Here is a 17,588-nt window from a genome sequence, read left to right on the forward strand (position 1 = left end):
TACCAAAAGATTGGGATCATTCCCTGCATATTTTCAGACCACAATGCTTTGAAACTAGAACTCAATCACAAGAGGAAAGTCGCAAAGAACTCAAATACATGGAGGTTAAAGAGCATCCTACTAAAGAATGAATGGGTCAACTAGTAAATTAAAGAAGAATTTAAAAAATTCATGGAAAGCAATGAAAATGAAAACACAACTGTTCAAAATCTTTGGGATACAACAAAGGCAGTCCTGAGAGGAAAGTATATAGCAATACAAGCCTTTCTAAAGAAACAAGAAAGGTCTCAAATACACAACCTAACCCTATACCTAAAGGAGGTGGAGAAAGAACAGCAAATAAAGCCTAACCCCGCAGGAGAAGAGAAATAATAAAGATCAGAGCAGAAATCGATGAACTAGAAACCAAAAGAACAGTAGAACAGATGAACGAAACTAGGAGCTTGTTCTTTGAAAGAATTAACAAGATTGATAAACCGCTAGCCAGACCTATCAAAAAGAAAAGAGAAATGACCCAAATCAACAAAATCATGAATGAAAGAGGAGAGATCACAACCAACACCAAAGAAATACAAACATTATAAGAACTTATCATGAGCATCTCTATGCCAGCAAATTAGATAACCTGGGAGAAATGGGGATATTCCTAGAGATGTATCAACTACCAAAACTGAACCAGGAAGAAACAGAAAACCTGAACAGACCTATAACCACTAAGGAAATTGAAGCAGTCATCAAAAATCTCCCAACAAACAAAAGCCCAGGGCCAGATGGCTTCCCAGGGGAATTCTATCAGACATTTAAAGAAGAATTAATACCTATTCTCCTGAAACTGTTCCAAAAAATAGAAATGGAAGGAAAACTTCCAAACTCATTTTATGGGCCACCATTACCTTGATCCCAAAACCAGACAAAGACCCCATCACAAAGGAGAATTACAGACCAATATCCTTGATGTACATGGATGCAAAAAGTCTCACCAAAATACTAGCCAATAGGGTCCAACAGTACATTAAAAGGCTTATTCACCATGACCAAGTGGGATGTATCCCTGTGCTGCAAGGTTGGTTCAACATCCGCAAATCAATCAACATGATATAATACATTAACAAAAGAAAGAACAAGAGTCATATGATCCTCTCAATAGATGCAGAAAAAGCATTTGACAAAGTAAAGCATCCTTTCTTGATCAAAACTCTTCAGAATATAGGGATAGACGGTACATACCTCAATATCATAAAGGCCATCTATGAAAAACCTACAGCCAATATCACTCTCAATGGGGAAAAGCTGAGAGCTTTTCCCTTAAGTTCAGGAACACGGCAGGGATGTCCCCTATCACCACTGCTATTCAACGTAGTATTAGAAGTCCTAGCCACAGCAATCAGACAACAAAAAGAAATCAAAGGCATCCAAATCGGCAAAGAGGAAGTCAAACTCTCACTCTTTGCAGATGATATGATACTGTATGTGGAAAATCCAAAAGACTCCACCCCAAAATTGCTAGAACTCATACAAGAATTCACTAAAGTAGCAGGATATAAAATCAATGCACAGAATCAGTGGCAATCCTATTCACCAACAACAAGACAGAAGAGAGACAAATCAAGGAGTTGATCCCATTTACAATTGCACCCAAAACCATAAGACACCTAGGAATAAATTTAACGAAAGAGGCAAAGGGTCTGTACTCAGAAAACTATAAAATACTCATGAAGAAGACATAAAGAAATGGAAAAATGTTCCATGCTTATGGATTGGAGGAACAAACATTGTGAAGATGTCAATTCTACCCAGAGCAATCTACACATTCAATGCAATCCCCATCAAAATACCATCCACTTTTTTCAAAGAAATGGAATAAATAATCCTAAATTTGTATGGAACCAGAAGAGACTCTGAATAGCCAGAGGAATATTGAAAAAGAAAAGCAAAGCTGGCGGCATCACAATTCCGGGCTTCCAGCTCTATTACAACGGTGTCATCATCAAGACAGTATGGTATTGGCACAAAAACAGACACAGAGATCAATGGAACAGAATTGAGAGCCCAGAAATGGACCCTCAACTCTATGGTCAACTCATCTTTGACAAAGCAGGAAAGAATGTCCAATGGCAAAAAGACAGTCTCTTCAACAAATGGTGTTGGGAAAATTGGACAGCCACATGCAGAAGAATGAAACTGGACCATTTCCTGACACCACACACACCAAAATAGACTCCAAATGGTTGAAAGACCTAAACGTGAGACAGGAGTCCATCAAAATCCTAAAGGAGAACACAGGTAGCCACCTCTTCGACCTCAGCCGCAGCAACTTTTTCCTAGAAACATCGCCAAAGGCAAGGGAAGCAAGGGCAAAAATGAACTATTGGGATTTCATCAAGATAAAAAGCTTTTGCACAGCAAAAGAAACAGTCCACAAAACCAAAAGACAACCGACAGAATGGGAGAAAATATTTGCAAATCACATATCACATAAAGGGCTAGTTTCCAAATTTATAAAGAACTTATCAAACTCAACACCCAAAGAACAAATAATCCAATCAAGAAATGGGCAGAAGACATGAACAGTCATTTTTCCAAAGAAGACACCCAAATGGCCAACAGACACATGGAAAAGTACTCAACATAGCTCAGCATCAGGGAAATCCAATCCAAAACCTCCATGAGATACCACCTCACACCAGTCAGAATGGCTAGAATTAAGAAGTCAGGAAACGACAGATGTTGGCGGGGATGTGGTGAAAGGGGAACCCTCCTACACTGTTGGTGGGAATGCAAGCTGGTGCAACCCCTCTGGAAAACAGTATGGAGGTTCCTCAAATAGTTGAAAATAGAGCTACCCAATGATGCAGCAATTTCACTACAGGGTATTTACCCCAAAGATACAAATGTAGGGATCCGAAGGGTATGTGCACCCCAATGTTTATAGCAGCAATTTCCACAATAGCCAAACTGTGGAAAGAGCCAAGATGTCCATAGACAGATGAATGGATAAAGAAGAAGTGGTATATATACACAATGTAATATTATGCAGCCATCCAAAGGAATGAGATCTTGCCATTTGCAACGATGTGGATGGAACTGGAGGGTGTTATGCTGAGTGAAATAAGTCAATCTGAGAAAGACATGTATCTTATGACCTCGCTGATATGAGGAATTTTTAACCTCAGGAAACAAACTGAGGGTTGCTGGATTGGGGGGGGGGGGGAGGTGTGGGGCGGCTGGGTGACAGACATTGGGGAGGGTATGTGCTATGGTGAGTGCTGTGAATTGTGCAAGATGTTGAATCACAGATTTGTACTTCTGAAACAAATAATGCAATATATTTTAAGAAAAAAAAGCAGAAAAAGATAGCAGGAGTGGAAGAATGAAGGGGAGTAAGTCGGAGGGGGAGACGAACCATGAGAGACGATGGACTCTGAAAAACAAACTGAGGTTTCTAGAGGGGAGGGGGTTGGGGGGATGGGTTAGCCTGGTGATGGGTATTAAAGAGGGCACATTCTGTGTGGAGCACTGGGTGTTATGCACAAACCATGAATCATGGAACACTACAACAAAAACTAATGATGTATGCTGATTAACATAACAATAAAAAATAAAATATCTAATTTGTGTGATATAATGATTGCCACCCCAGCTTTCTTTTGGTGTCCATTAGCATGGTAAATGGTTTTCTCCCCCTCACTTTCAATCTGGAGGTGTCTTTGGGTCTAAAATGAGTCTCTTGCAGACAGCATATCGATGGGTCTTGTTTTTTAATCCAATCTGATAGCCTGTGTCTTTTGATTGGGGCATTTAGCCCATTTACATTCAGGGTAACTATTGAAAGGTATGAATTTAGTGCCATTCTTGCCTGTAAGGTGACTATTACTGTATATAGTCTGTGTTCCTTTCTGATCTATGCTGCTTTTAGGCTCTCTCTTTGCTTAGAGGACCCCTTTCAATATTTCTTGGAGGGCTGGTTTCGTGTTTGCAAATTCCTTTAGTTGTTGTTTGTCCTGGAAGCTTTTCATCTCTCCTTCTATTTTCAATGACAGCCTAGCTGGGTATAGTATTCTTGGCTGCATTTTTTTTTTTTCGTTTAGTGCTCTCAAGATATCATACCAGTCCTTTCTGGCCTGCCAGGTCTCTGTGGATAGGTCTGTTGCCAATCTAATATTTGTACCAATGTAGGTTACATATCTCTTCTCCCGAGCTGCTTTCAGGATTTTCTCTTTCTCTCTGAGACTCGTAAGTTTTACTATTAGATGTCGGGGTGTTGACCTATTTTTATTGATTTTGAGAGGGGTTCTCTGTGCCTCCTGGATTTTGATGCCTGTTTCCTTCCTCACATTGGGAAGTTCTCTCCTATAATTTGCTCCAATAGACCTTCTGCCCCTCTCTCTCTTTCTTCTTCTTCTGGGATCCCAGTTATTCTAATGTTGTTTCATCTTATCGTATCGCTTATCTCTCAAATTCTTCCCTCGTATCCTGTAGTTGTTTCTCTCTCTTTTTCTCAGCCTCTTTATTTTCCATCATTTGGTCTTCTATATCACTGATTCTCTCTTCTGCCTCATTTATCCTAGCAGTTAGTGCCCTCATTTTTGATTGCACCTCATTAATAACCTTTTTGATTTTGACTTGGTTAGATTTTAGTTCTTTTATTTCTCCAGAAAGGGTTTCTCTAATAACTTCCACGCTTTTTTCAAGCCCAGCTAGTATCTTTAAAGTCATGATTCTGAACTCTAGGTCCAACATCATACTAATGTCCGTATTGAGCAGGTCCCTGGCAGACGGTACTCGCTCTTGTTCTTTTTGCTGAGGTGATTTTTTTTGTCTTGTCATTTTGTCCAGAGGAGAATAGATGAATGAAAGAACAAAATGCTAACAGGTTAACAACGTCCCCAGGAAATATGCTCTATACAAATCAGAAAAGACCTGAAACCAGGGGAAAAGATAGGGAAAGAAAGAAAAAAGAAAGAGGAAAAAAAAAAAAGAAAAAGAAAAAGATAAAAACAAAAACAGAAGAATACAAAAATAAACAGAATATGATCAAATATGATCAGGCCAGTGCATAGATCAGTGCCACACACTAGATTTTGGGCGTATTTTGGTCTTTTAGAGAAAAGTGCCTCCTAAAATTTTAAAGGAAGAAAGACATATATGTACAAAATAAGGGCTGATACAATGAAGGGATGGTAGATGACTGTAAAGATGAAAAGTATAAAAGATTTTATAAACGCAATTGATAAGAAGTTGTTGAAAAAAGAAAGAAGAAGATTTAAAAAAGAGAGAAAAAAAAGGGAAAGAATGTGATCAGGAGACTAGAACAAAGCCATACACTAGTGATTTAGGGTATATTTTGATCTGTTAGAAGAAACTGTATCTCAAAATTTTAAAGAGCGAACAACTTATATATATATGCGAAAAATAAGGGTAACTAGTATGAAGGGATAAAATATGGCCCTAAAAATGAAAAATAAAAAATGTTTTTTTAAATAAAGGGATTGATAAGATGTTGGTTGAAAAAGGGAAAAAGAAAAATTCAAAAAAAAACAGTTAAAAAAATTAACTTTGCAAAACTAATGAATCATTGTAAAAAAAGCCTTGAATTCTATGTGCAGTATTCCCCTAGCGCTGGAGTTCTCCCATTCTCCTTGATCGGTAAACTTGGTTTTGGCTTGCTGGCTGTTCCTGCTGATCTTCTGGGGGAGGGGCGTGTTGCGGTGGTTCCCAAAATCTTTGCTGGAGGCGGAATTGCCCCGCCCTTGTCGGTCCGGGCTAAGCAAGCTGCTCGGGTTTGCTCTCAGGAGCTTTTGTTCCCTGTAAGCTCTCGGTAAAGCTTTGGAGGACCAGGGTGAAAATGGTGGCCTCCCAATCTCCACCCGGAGGACCTGAGAACTCGGGACCCCGCTCCTCAGTCCGCCCCCAGAGAAAAGCAGCCAGTCACTCCCGTGTCCCCGGTCTCCGGCCGCACTCCGTGCTCACCTGGCCTGCGACCGAGTGTTTCTATCTCTGGCACCCGACCCTGTGTGGAGTCTCCAAACCCAGGAGATCCCTGCGGTGCGCTCCCGCACCGCTCCTCCCGGGGGAGGAAGGGGAGTCTCCTCGGCTCTGCCGCTTGTTGGGTCCCTGCTGGAGGAGCAGTGGCCCGACTGGGCCGCGGATCACCGTTTATGGCAACCCCGAGCTGAGAGCCCGCGCCTCAGCTCCGTCTCTGCAGCCGGCTTCCCCGCTCCAATCCCTGGGAGCTCTGCCACACTCAGGCACCCCCGGTCTTTCTGTGACCCCGAGGGTCCTGAGACCACACTGTCCCAGGAGGATTTCACCCCCCCGCTTAGCCACTGGTGCGACATCCCTCCGCGGAGCCGGTTTCTAAAAGTTCCGATTTTGTGCTCCGTGGCTCTAGCACTTGCCAGAAGCGGCCGACGGAGGCCCCCTCCCCCGCCGTCTATCCTCCCGAATGTCGCCTCGGATTCACTTCTCCGCACGTCCTACCCCCCAATAAGTGGTCGCTTTTCTGTTCAGAGAGTTGTTGGTACTCTCGTCTTCGGTCTCCTGTTGAGTTCGTAGGTGTTCAGAATGGTTTGATCCCTATGCATCTGAATTCCTGAGACCAGACAAAATCCAGGTCTCCTACTCCTCTGCCATCTTGCTCCACTCCCTCAGTTCTTATTTTAGGTTAGCAAGTTAATGGGTATTCATTTCATGATTATGGTTCATAACTTATAAAACTGCTAGAAAATTTTTAAATATTTTATTTATTTATTTGACAGAGAGAGAGAGAGCACAAGCAGGGGGAGCTGTAGGCAGAGGGAGAGGGAGAGGGAGAAGCAGGCTCCTCATGGGGCAGAGCCCGATGCGTGGCTCAATCCAAGGACCCTGGGATCATGACCTGAGCTGAAGGCAGATACTTTACCGACAGCCACCCAGGCACCCCAAACTGCTAGAATTTTGTATTACACATTACATTAAAAGATAGCACACACTATAGTAAAAAGATATGAAAAATAATGCAGTTTAAACCTAAAATCAAGAAAGGGACTAGGCTTTGAGCCGGGTGAGCAGCCACATATGAGCGTCCATGTCAGAGGTGGCACAGAGGGTTCACGTTTCCTTTGGAGAGAAATTCTGGGTCTGAGGTTGTTTCGGGGAAAGTACAACACTCCATTAGTGATGTCTGCATACGCATCGCGATGGGTGACAAAACATGTGCAGTAGATTTCTTATGCTTGCTCTAAGTGATTTACACCTATAGAAGGGAGCTTTGCCTGTATTGAGGGGCTGGGAAGGGCTTGAGCCAGTTTAAAGACACAGAGCTGTTTTGGTTACCTCCCTTCCTAATCAGGGACCTGCCGGGGAGAGGGATGGACAGCTCCATGATGGAGGCCTGCGGGTTGGCCATGGTTCATCTGACTGGTGAGTTAGATTCACACATTACTCACAGGACAATACCTCCCTTGAGAAATGGAAAATCTTGATCATGAACTCATCTTCATTTGGGCTTTTTGCTGTGAAACCTGGGGCCCACTGACTTCTGTACTCCAGCCTCATATCCCTAGGCTTGCAAATTCCCCGGTTAACTCATGTAGGGAAATGAAAAGGAAGGGAAACTCTGGGAGAGGGAAGACACAGGGCAAGGGGATCAGATACTGTGAGAAAAAAAAGGGGGTCAGGCTTGCAATAAAGACTGACCTGGGAGAAGGGTAAAGGGCGGTAGAGAGTGCAGAGGAATTATCGATTGGATCCCTTGGGGTGACATACATCAGCCCTTGATTAGGTGTGAAAAGTTGACAGGCCTGAATTGCTTACAACTAATTAATGGCTGTGAGTGGCTTTGAAATCCAGGGATGAAAGCAAAAGGCTCTGCCTACAAAAACCAAATGGCATCCGTGATTTAAACTGGTCACTGTTCCTATGGATTCTCAAGCTCACGAGAGTCTGCTCTGTCCTTGTCATGTGACGCTCTGTGTAGTTCACTGCTGAGGATGGCAAGTGCATTCTTCTGTCCTCCTGTCTCTGCAGCCTCTCAATCTCCTTGGAGAGAGCTCAGCTTTGCCTACTTCACTGAAGGAGCCAGGAGTCCCTCTAGGGGCAGGGGAATTGTGCTCCAACATTAGATCCCAATCTACTGAGGATTTGCCCATTCGTTCTAATGTATTATTTTTAGTTGTTCTTTTTCCCTAATCCTAGATTCTCCCCTGCTCCAGTTAGAAGACAATCTATTTCAGCCACTGGCAAGCCCAGTGGTTCTTAATGAAGCTCTGGCCCTCTAGGCCAGAGGGGTGGAGAGAGTGCTGCCAATCCATGGCCAGATTAATGGCCTGTGATCTTCTTTAAAGAAAATTTTCCCCATCAGTGGCTAATCCCCCCTCGTTTAGTGGCAGTATGAGTAGTCCTGCTTTCTCCACAAGCCAGTAAATAGAGGCATCTCAGACCCAGCCAGTACTTTTAATTTTTCCCTGCCTATAGGTTGAGACCAGCCCAAACAGCTGCAGAACAATACAGTTGGGGGAGAATTTTTCTTTATTTCAGAGCTTCCCTTTTTGCTTTTGCACACACCAATCTGGAAACAGTATCCTCAGGGAAATTCAGTGATGAATTTGTCTGCAGTGGAGACAGGGCAGGGCAGGGTTGGTTCACTTTAACTTTCTGGAGAACATTAGCAAGAATGATAGCTGTTTGCAGGAGGAGAGGACACACACCAGGCAGAGAAATGCAGGTGTAGGCCACCGAGCAACGGTTAAACGGGAACCCTTGGATGTGGGTGTGTGAATTTAAGTGTGTGAACTTCTGATGAGAAAGGGCAAGGCCAGCTGGGGACTTGTCCTGATGGTGGGCAACCTCACCCATGCCTGGAGAAAGCTAGCACACCTGCAGGACTTTGCAGACAACTGGGGAAATTTACACATCTCTGTGTAAGATCCCACGGACCTGTACCGACTCTGCCATAGGTGGGCAAACGTCTGTACATCTGAAGAACTGTGAAGGAAGCTGGCCGTCTTTATGGTCAAGAGCAGATCATCAGGCTACTCAGCAAAGGTAACCCTGGTGCTGCTTGACAGAAGTAAAGGGTGCTTCCTTACAGGTGTTTATTTCACTAGGTACCACCTCCTAAAAGAGCCTGCTACATCTGCACTCACAGTTCCTATGCATCCCTACCATCCGGAAAGGATGTTAAAAATACAGGTGCCGGGGTACCACCACCAACTACTGAATCAGATCTTCAGCATTGGGCCCAGAGACTTGTATCTGTAACACAGTCCTTAAGAGAAGCAAATGTACAACAAAATTGGAGAAGCTATTCTTCAGAGAATGGTGTCTATTTTGTGGGAAATACCAGCCTCTCTTTTCTCCAAGTGATTCTTAATTTTCTAAAAGGATAATGATGCTAGCATCAGGGAGAAATTGGTGTATAGATGCTCTTCCCGATTATAGTTTGTTGTAGAGGAATCAGATTCCCTGGTCCCTCTGCTGATTCCCTTCTTCCCTCTCCCTGGGAAATCACCTCTGAGGGCGTATAACAAATGAAACCTCAAATCAAATCATGAAAGGAATAGAAGTGGGGAGAAGTGCTTGGAAACGTCGCAAAAATTAAGTAAAGCATAGGGAATCTATGTCTGTGTGTGACGCTCCCAGGGTTCAACCATCTGAAATGTGGCTTCAGCTTCCACCAAATCTACCAGCAGCAGTCTTGTGCCAAAGCAGATCTTTCTTTTCTTGATCTTCCAAAAATATTTAATGTCAACGCTCTTTACAACAATCTGACTTCTGGGCTTTTGTACCACACAGATTTATTTGGGGCTTCCCCAGCATCTGAACCCCATTCTTTGTTTCTCAGCCTACTTTTCAGGATTTTTCCAGTAATTCCCTGAGTTATCCAGTGGTTTTTCAGTAAGTTCTTCTGTTTTGTTTGGTTTTCTCACATCAGCTAGAGTTGGATTCTGTAGCTTGCAAATAGAATTAGTGACTAATAAAGCTCTCAAGCCCCCACACCCCTGATTTTTCTCATCTTCTTCTGTCCATTCCTTCTCAGCCTCATTTGGATGTTCCTTTATCATATAGTGCCTTAAATGTTGGTATATTTCAGAGACATAGCCAACTCTCTCTTTACAGTTCTCCTTGGCTCTACTAATCTCCTCTTCAGCTCATATACCAGACATTGTCTATTGTTCACCTTTAAAGTTTTACAGCTAAAAGCGTCACCTTTCACCCAGTTGCCCAGTTGAGAAACCCAAGTGATCACCACTGACAACTTCTTCCCCACAGAAGTGACGTCCAATCATCAAATCCTGTTGATTCAGCTTTATTATCACACAAATCTACTCGTTTCTTACCAGTGTTATTGTCATTGCCTTAATTTAACCACCACCACTTTGCACCTGGATTCATGCCATGGCCTCCTCCCTGCTCTCCCTGCCTCTAGTCTCGACCCTCCAGGGCAGCCAACATGACCTTCTAAAGAGAACATCTAATCATGTCATTTCATATATACAGTTGTGCAGTACCTCCCATGTAGATAAATCCAAAAAGCCTAATCATAGTGACAATTCATAGTTATAATTCATGATCTCCCTAGCTCTGCAGCCTCACTTTTTGGTACCTTCCCCAAATCAACTACCCATCCACACCCTAACATATTCCTTCTATCCCCCATCTGACATGAAAATCTCAGATTTTCTGAAAGCACCTTGCCTTCTTGTGTCTGGTCCCTGGACACCCATATATGATCCCTGTGCCTGGAATCCAAACCTCCCTGAACCCTGCCTCTCTTCTCTGGGCAACTCAGACACAACATTTAGGTATCCATTTGGAGACCTTGCAATGGGATCGAGGTATCTTGCCTACGTGTTCCCGTGGTACTTAATACTTTTCTGATCACAGTCATCAAGTATTTATGAAAGCAGATCATAATTGTTGCTTTACTCATTTGTTTCCCCCCTGGATGTTGCACTTGTTAATGGTGTTGGCTGGAGGAACTGTGTTCTCAGCACCCCTGTCTCCACTATGCTTAGCAAATACTTCGTTGGTTTGAATAATCTGATTAGAGAGGTCACATAAAGAATAAAGAAGAAAATAATGCCCACGGAACACTCCTTTGCAGACCCCATACTACCCTCCTTCGCAGAAATGACTTCATTTCGCTCTTACACCATCGTTTGATTATAATTCCTATTTTATACTAGAGGAAGTTTACCTCAAGAGTGGTTAGTCAGTGTTCCCATTATCATTCAAGAGGTAGTCCTGGCTTTGATGTCAGGTCAGCCTGATGTCAAAACCCACTACTGCCCAGCATGGACTCTTCAACAGTGACCGACACTTCAAAGACCAAAAAGAAACACTCACAACTTGCTGTTTGTCTCCTCACTGTCTAGGGAGGCAGAAAGGAAAGCCAGTTCCGTTCCACCTTTCCCTAAAGCTTTCTGTGCAGCATTCCAGGCGTGAACTTCAGGTATCATGGAGGGAAGAACCCAATCGGCAAAAATGAAAATTTAGATTTCCTTCCCAACAGGTTGTATCATTTCATACCACACTCCACTAACAGGGCACTTCTGTTCTGGGAAGAAAAGATTTACAAGGATGAATAGATAATTAGAAAATTGAATTTACAGTAACAGCTAGCATTTGTTACCTTCCCAAAGCACTTTTGCATATAGACTCTCATTTAGAGAATCCACTAAGAGGATTCGGATAATTCATTTTGCAAATGCAAAGGCCGGGAGGTGATTTTGTAAGTATTCAAATACACTCAAGCTCCTGACAAAAGAGTGACAGGCTTACTCCTCGAGTTGGAATTCCATCAGAGGAAGCCTCCCACATGCAGGCCCCGCAATTTCTATGACTTACCCACTTCGTTTTGCGGCAACTTGGTGACACAGGTATCATTATCTAACCTCAGGTCACCACCACAGAGAGATGTCAAACTCTAATTAGATCTTTTTCAGAGCTTCTAGGGAAATAGCTGCACTAAACAAGCAGCGACCCTCATTGCTCACCATCAGCATCAACACCAGCCTGGCAAACACACTTAAGACTGCATTATAAAGCAAGACATAGAGAAGATAAAACAGATTTTAGATTCAGAGTCTTGTAAAATGTCTGTTTTTACTGGGTAGATGGGTATCTTCACAGCACTCACAATCAAGGCAATGGGAAGGAATGCCCTGTGGTTCTCCTGTTCTAGGACAGAACCTGCTCAGGCAGGTTAGTGAAGTCTCCAAGGGTCACGTAGGAGGAAAGTGGGAAATTGGAGACTGAACCTTTGAGCTTCTCACTGATGGCAGAGCATTGTCACTTAAAGCAGGGCTGCCTCTTGGTAATAGATTTTTAAAGTATCAGGGTGCTCACTGATGAAACGAATTCAGGCCAACCCAGCTCAGAGGAGGACACTTACAAACCATGTCAAGGGGGTGGGTGCAAAAGAGTAAGCCCAGCTCCCACCATGCATGACTCAAAGAGAAAAGAGAGAATTATTAGAAGGTACAGATTGATAAACAAGGGACAAAGCACCAGGAGAATAAACAGAAAACAGATATTTGCATTGTATTTGTTTTCTATCACCACCATAACTGATTGCCACGAACTTGGCTACTTTAAAAAAACATAAATTTATTATTTTATAGCTCTGGAGGTCAGAGGTCTAACATTAATTTGTGAGCAGGGCTGTGGTCCTTCTGGAACCCAATCTCCTTGTCTTTCCAGTTGCTAGTGGCATACCCTCCTTTCTTGGCTTGTGGCCATGTCCTCCATCTTCAAAGCCAGCAAGGGTGCATCTCTTTTTGACCTCAGCCAGGAAAATTTTCTTCTTTAAGGACTCATGTGATGAGATTGGGTCCTCTTGGGTAATCCAGGATAGTTTTACATCTCAGCGTCCCTCTCAAGGCCCAAGACCTTATGCACATGTAAAAAGCCCCTTTACCCCACATGGTGACATATTCACAGATTCCAGGGATTAGACTGTGGGCATCTCTGAGAGGCCGTTATTCTGCCTGCCACATACATAAGCAGGGCCTAGGAAAGATGGAGAACGGGGAGAGCAGGTATTATTTGACCATGTAGAAGTGCAAGGGAGGATACTAGGGGAAGATCGAAGAGAATATGAGTGAGGACAGGGTAGATGGACACATTTGTTGAGAGCTAAAATGGGCCAAAGCTCGGAGAGATGCATGTTTTGTGGGACCCGAATTTTGGTACATTTTTTAAGACCTTGAAGATGGAGAATAAAATTATTAATGAAACTTCCATCCTAAGGCCCCTCCCAGGGCCTTGGAAGGGGCTGCTGCCCATGAAGGTCCTGGAAACTCAAGCTCTATGAGCATTACAGCAACGCCACCTCTGAGCCAGGGACTGTGGAAAGTACTCTAGATATTATCTTTACTCACCCTCTGCACATATCTAGAAAAGCTTGATTTGGAAAATCTGGTAAGTGATGGCACAGGAAACCGAAGCCAGGCTGGGTGATTCGGCAGCTCACCCTTCGTGCCATATTCCCTGTGCTAAGAATGGGACAGAGATCTGTAGCCCAGCACTGAGCTTAGCTTCTTGTGTGCCATTCATGCCAAGTAATAATTTGCATTGGAGTTTTTGAATTTTGCAGTTGTCTTGGAACAAATACCCAAGCAGCATTCTCTGTCACAGAGGTGGGGATGGGGCAGACGCCCAGAACTCAGCTGGGAGATGGGAAGAGGAACTCCAACAAGGAATTTGAGGCCAAAGCCAGTGGGAGCTAATAGGAGGCCTAGTTGGCAATGCAGCCTGAACAGTCCAGACCATCGCTGTTGGCATTTTCTTATTGTCATGGGGCCTTTCTTGAAGATTTCCCCTCTTGTTTCCACCTCCTCCCTTCGCCATAGTATCCTGAGCACGTGGTTTTGTATATTTCCATTTTGAAGCAGGGCAGTTTGGATAGAACCTGATACATTATTACCACTTATAAAAAGCAAACCTGAATCAATGCTGAATTTTACCTGTTCCCAAGTTTTACCCCAATTCTGGCCTTTATTTCTTACTTCGAACCTTGCCCTTGCTTCTAAAAACAATTAAGACCCTAGTGTCCAGGCTCAGACAGAAGGAAGGCATGGGATAATGTTTACAGATGAATTTTTTTTTTGGTTTTTAATCTTTTTTAAAGATTTTATTTATGTATTTGAGACAGAAAGAGAGAGAGAGCATGGAGGTCAGGAGCAGGGGCAGAGGGAGAAGCAGACTCCCCACTGAGCAGGGAGCCCGATGCAAGACTCGATCCCAGGACCCCGGGATCATGACCTGAGCCAAAGGCAGACGCTTAACGGACTGAGCCACCCAGGCGCTCCCCTTTTTTTTTGTTTTAATAATATATTTATTTAAGCCAATATACCCCAAATGTCACCATTTCAACATATACTCAATATAATTATTGAGATAGTTTACATTTTGTTTTTTGTACTAAATCTTACAGATCTGGTGTGTATTTTACACTTAGAACTCACCTTGATTAGGATTAGCCACACTGGGAGTGCCCACTGGCCACCTGTGGCTAGTGACTTCTGTGCTGAAAAGCACAGACCTAGAGACTTGGTCGGATTCAGTCTTGTTGGTTGTTTTCATTTTTGTTTTATTAGAAGGGAAGGAATGCCTGGTGGCCTCTGTTTGGTGATGTTGGCAGCCATTCATGGTTATTATTTAGATCTTCTAATTCATTAGGGCTTACAAAGTGGTGATATTTTTTCATTCTACCTGCATTTATTTGTGATCCTTCTCTAGAGGGATACATCCCATCCTCAACTATTTGGTTACTAGGAGGAACAGTTTATGTAGAAAAAGCAGAATAAATAATGCTTGATTCTTTCCCTTTATTTACCATTTTCAAAATGCAGATGCCATTTTTTTTTGCAACTCTTTAATTTGTGGGGTGCAGAAGGCTTAGAAGTGATGGGATGGGGTAGAATGGAGAGGAGAGAGTCAGGTTCAGTGAGGGGGTGAGGGGTATGGTGTGGCTCCAAGAGGACTATGCCACATTCCTCAGTCTTAAAGACAAGGAAAAAATACTGTCCATTCACCGTGCTTGAGTGAATCAGGTATTTTCTTCAGGAAGGAGGGCTCTCATCCCCCACTCCCAAATCCACACTAGCAAGAAGGAAGTAGAGTAGTCTTTGTGTTTCAGGCTCCCTTGGGGAGTTTGTTCTGGATTGGCACAGAAGGTGAGACTCTACAGACTGATGTGTTGAGTCAAGGATGGGAGTAGCCTTAGCTTCAGTATGCAATTAGGGAAAAGTTGGTCACTGCGGATTTTCATGGGACCTGGAGACCCATGCCCTGATTATCCACAGTGCCCTGGATTGGGAGTCTCAGTGGAAGACAGGGGAAGCTGGACACCAGGACCCACAGCCTTTAACCAAGACTCTGTGCCTGGGCCTGTGGTCAGGGGGAGGACCCCATGAGGGGCCAGAGGTCAGAAGCTACCCATGGAACAGGAGACTAAGGCTGACAATGGTGGACATCTTGGATTAAGGATAAAGCCCTTCTTCCTCTTCCCAGATAATCTTTTAAGTGCTAGGATTTTTGTTTCCCATGGTTGGTAAGAGCAGATTCTAGAACAAGCCTCTAGCGCCATCTTTTCTGTTTACTCTGTGGGCTTGGGCTGGAAGTCTTTTGTGCCTCAGTATCTGAAAAACGGATAAAAATTCTAATACTTACCTTCATCAGGTTGTTGTGATAGTGAGACGAAGCACTTAGGATAGTGCCTGAAACTTAGCAAAGTGTCACATGCTTACTGTATTTCATTAATTATAATAAAATAATAATTACTATTATTACCATTACTTCACGACCTTGGGAAGGTGGAAGGGTCACTAAATATAACAGAGATTGATTTTTCTTTTCAACATATTGAAGCTAGGTTTAATTTAATTGGGGGGGATAAATGTCATTATCTTTTGTGCCTGGTTACTGTGGATTAAATTCATGGCATTGCAACACATCACCTAGCTCTATAACAACATTTTATATGTTTCGCTTCCACATCAAAACTGCTGAATTAAAACTGCTCCTTCAAAATGTTCTGCTCTGCATACCGAAGTACCTCAGTAAGTCTTAAAGGGGCCACTCATTGGAGTCCTAGGATACAACGCATACCTGATGTTCCAAAAATGTATAAAAGAATAATTGTGTATGGGGGAGAGGGAGGGTGATGTTGGCGGTGGGGGAACCTTGGGAGGATATTATGCATAAAAAATGGGAGGAGTGAGTTTGAGGCTTCTAGAAGGTTGGATAAAAATGGTGGAATTCTAAGAATGGTTTGAAGCCCAGGAAGGGTGCCGTGGAGGGCATGGGAGGGGAGCTTGCTCTAGGTTTTCCATCACAGAATCTATAAGTAAAAGTGTGCACTGCAAAAATCGCAGCTTAGGAAGTGGCTCGCCCCTATCACAGGCCCGTGCCCCTGTACAGCTGGCCTCACAGCTGACTTTTACAAGGTCTTTGGAGAATTCCATTTTTGACACTAGTTTTTAATAATATCCGGATGAAAGGGTAAAGGACCAAGACAGTGCCACGAGGGGGTATTAACAGTGATATTTAAAAAGGACAGAAGGAAGGTCTTAACAAATGGAGGCAGTAGGCCCTGATTCACAGAGATGATTGTCCTCCCTGGGGCCCCTGCGGGAAGACAGGCTGGCGAGGGAGCAGAGGGATGGGCACCACGTCAGCCCCGTTTCCCTGGCTCTTCCATCTGCCGCTTCGCCTTGCCACAGCTGGAGCCAGATTTTGCTCAGAGCTGAGTGTCTAACCCACAGTCTGAGTTTGCTTGTGTTTGGTGCTTAGAACCAAGAGCTGATAACAGATCCAGTTTGGGGATGTGTCTTATGCATCCCTGTTCCATACCTGTCCTGCTAGCTAAATCCATAGGGTTGGGACTCTGTCTAGCATCCTTGTCTGGTACTCTAGTCTTTTTTCTTCCTAGAATTTTGCAGGGATCCTAGGGCCTGACCAACCCTTACTTCCTTTCTCTCTCAGCAACAGCTGCAGTCCCCAGGATTCTTGGCCACCAACTTTAATTCTGGTAGGAATACAATATTCATCTGGAGCCAGATGACACTGCCTAGTGGGGCTTGATCTCATGCATTTGTTTATAGGAACCTGCCAAGCCCTCAAAGAGGTACTTTTCCGACCACTGACTTGGCTAAAGGAGCATGAGGTTCTCTCCAGCTGAATGGTCCTGCCCCTAGGTTTCTTGACTCTGCCTTTCTGTACCTGCCTCACTCTCCCCTTAAGATGGCTCTTACTTGTTACCTGTTGTTCTGGACTTGAACAACTTGATCTTTACCTGCTTTCCAGTCTCTTGGAAACCTAGGATGCAAAGGTGGTTTTTCCTTCATCCCCGTGCCCCTGCCAAAGTAGAGACCATTCTCCTCCTCCTTGCCCCTAAGAAAGGATGTGGTGTCCAGTGAGCGCTTGCCGAGTGAATAAACGAATGAATGAATGAATGAATGAATGATTATTTAATGAACAGGTTGGGGGAGTTGATGAAAAATCCCTTTTATTAATAGGCCTCCCCCCCAAAAAAAGATGAAGAAGATATTCTGAAAACTTTAAAAAACAAAACCTAAACAAATGGACAAAATGCCATGATT

This window comes from Callorhinus ursinus, unplaced genomic scaffold (genome assembly GCF_003265705.2).
Source record: "Callorhinus ursinus isolate GAN/ISIS: 27379988/994484 unplaced genomic scaffold, GSC_fseal_2.0 scaffold38, whole genome shotgun sequence".
Taxonomy (NCBI): Eukaryota; Metazoa; Chordata; class Mammalia; order Carnivora; family Otariidae; genus Callorhinus; species Callorhinus ursinus.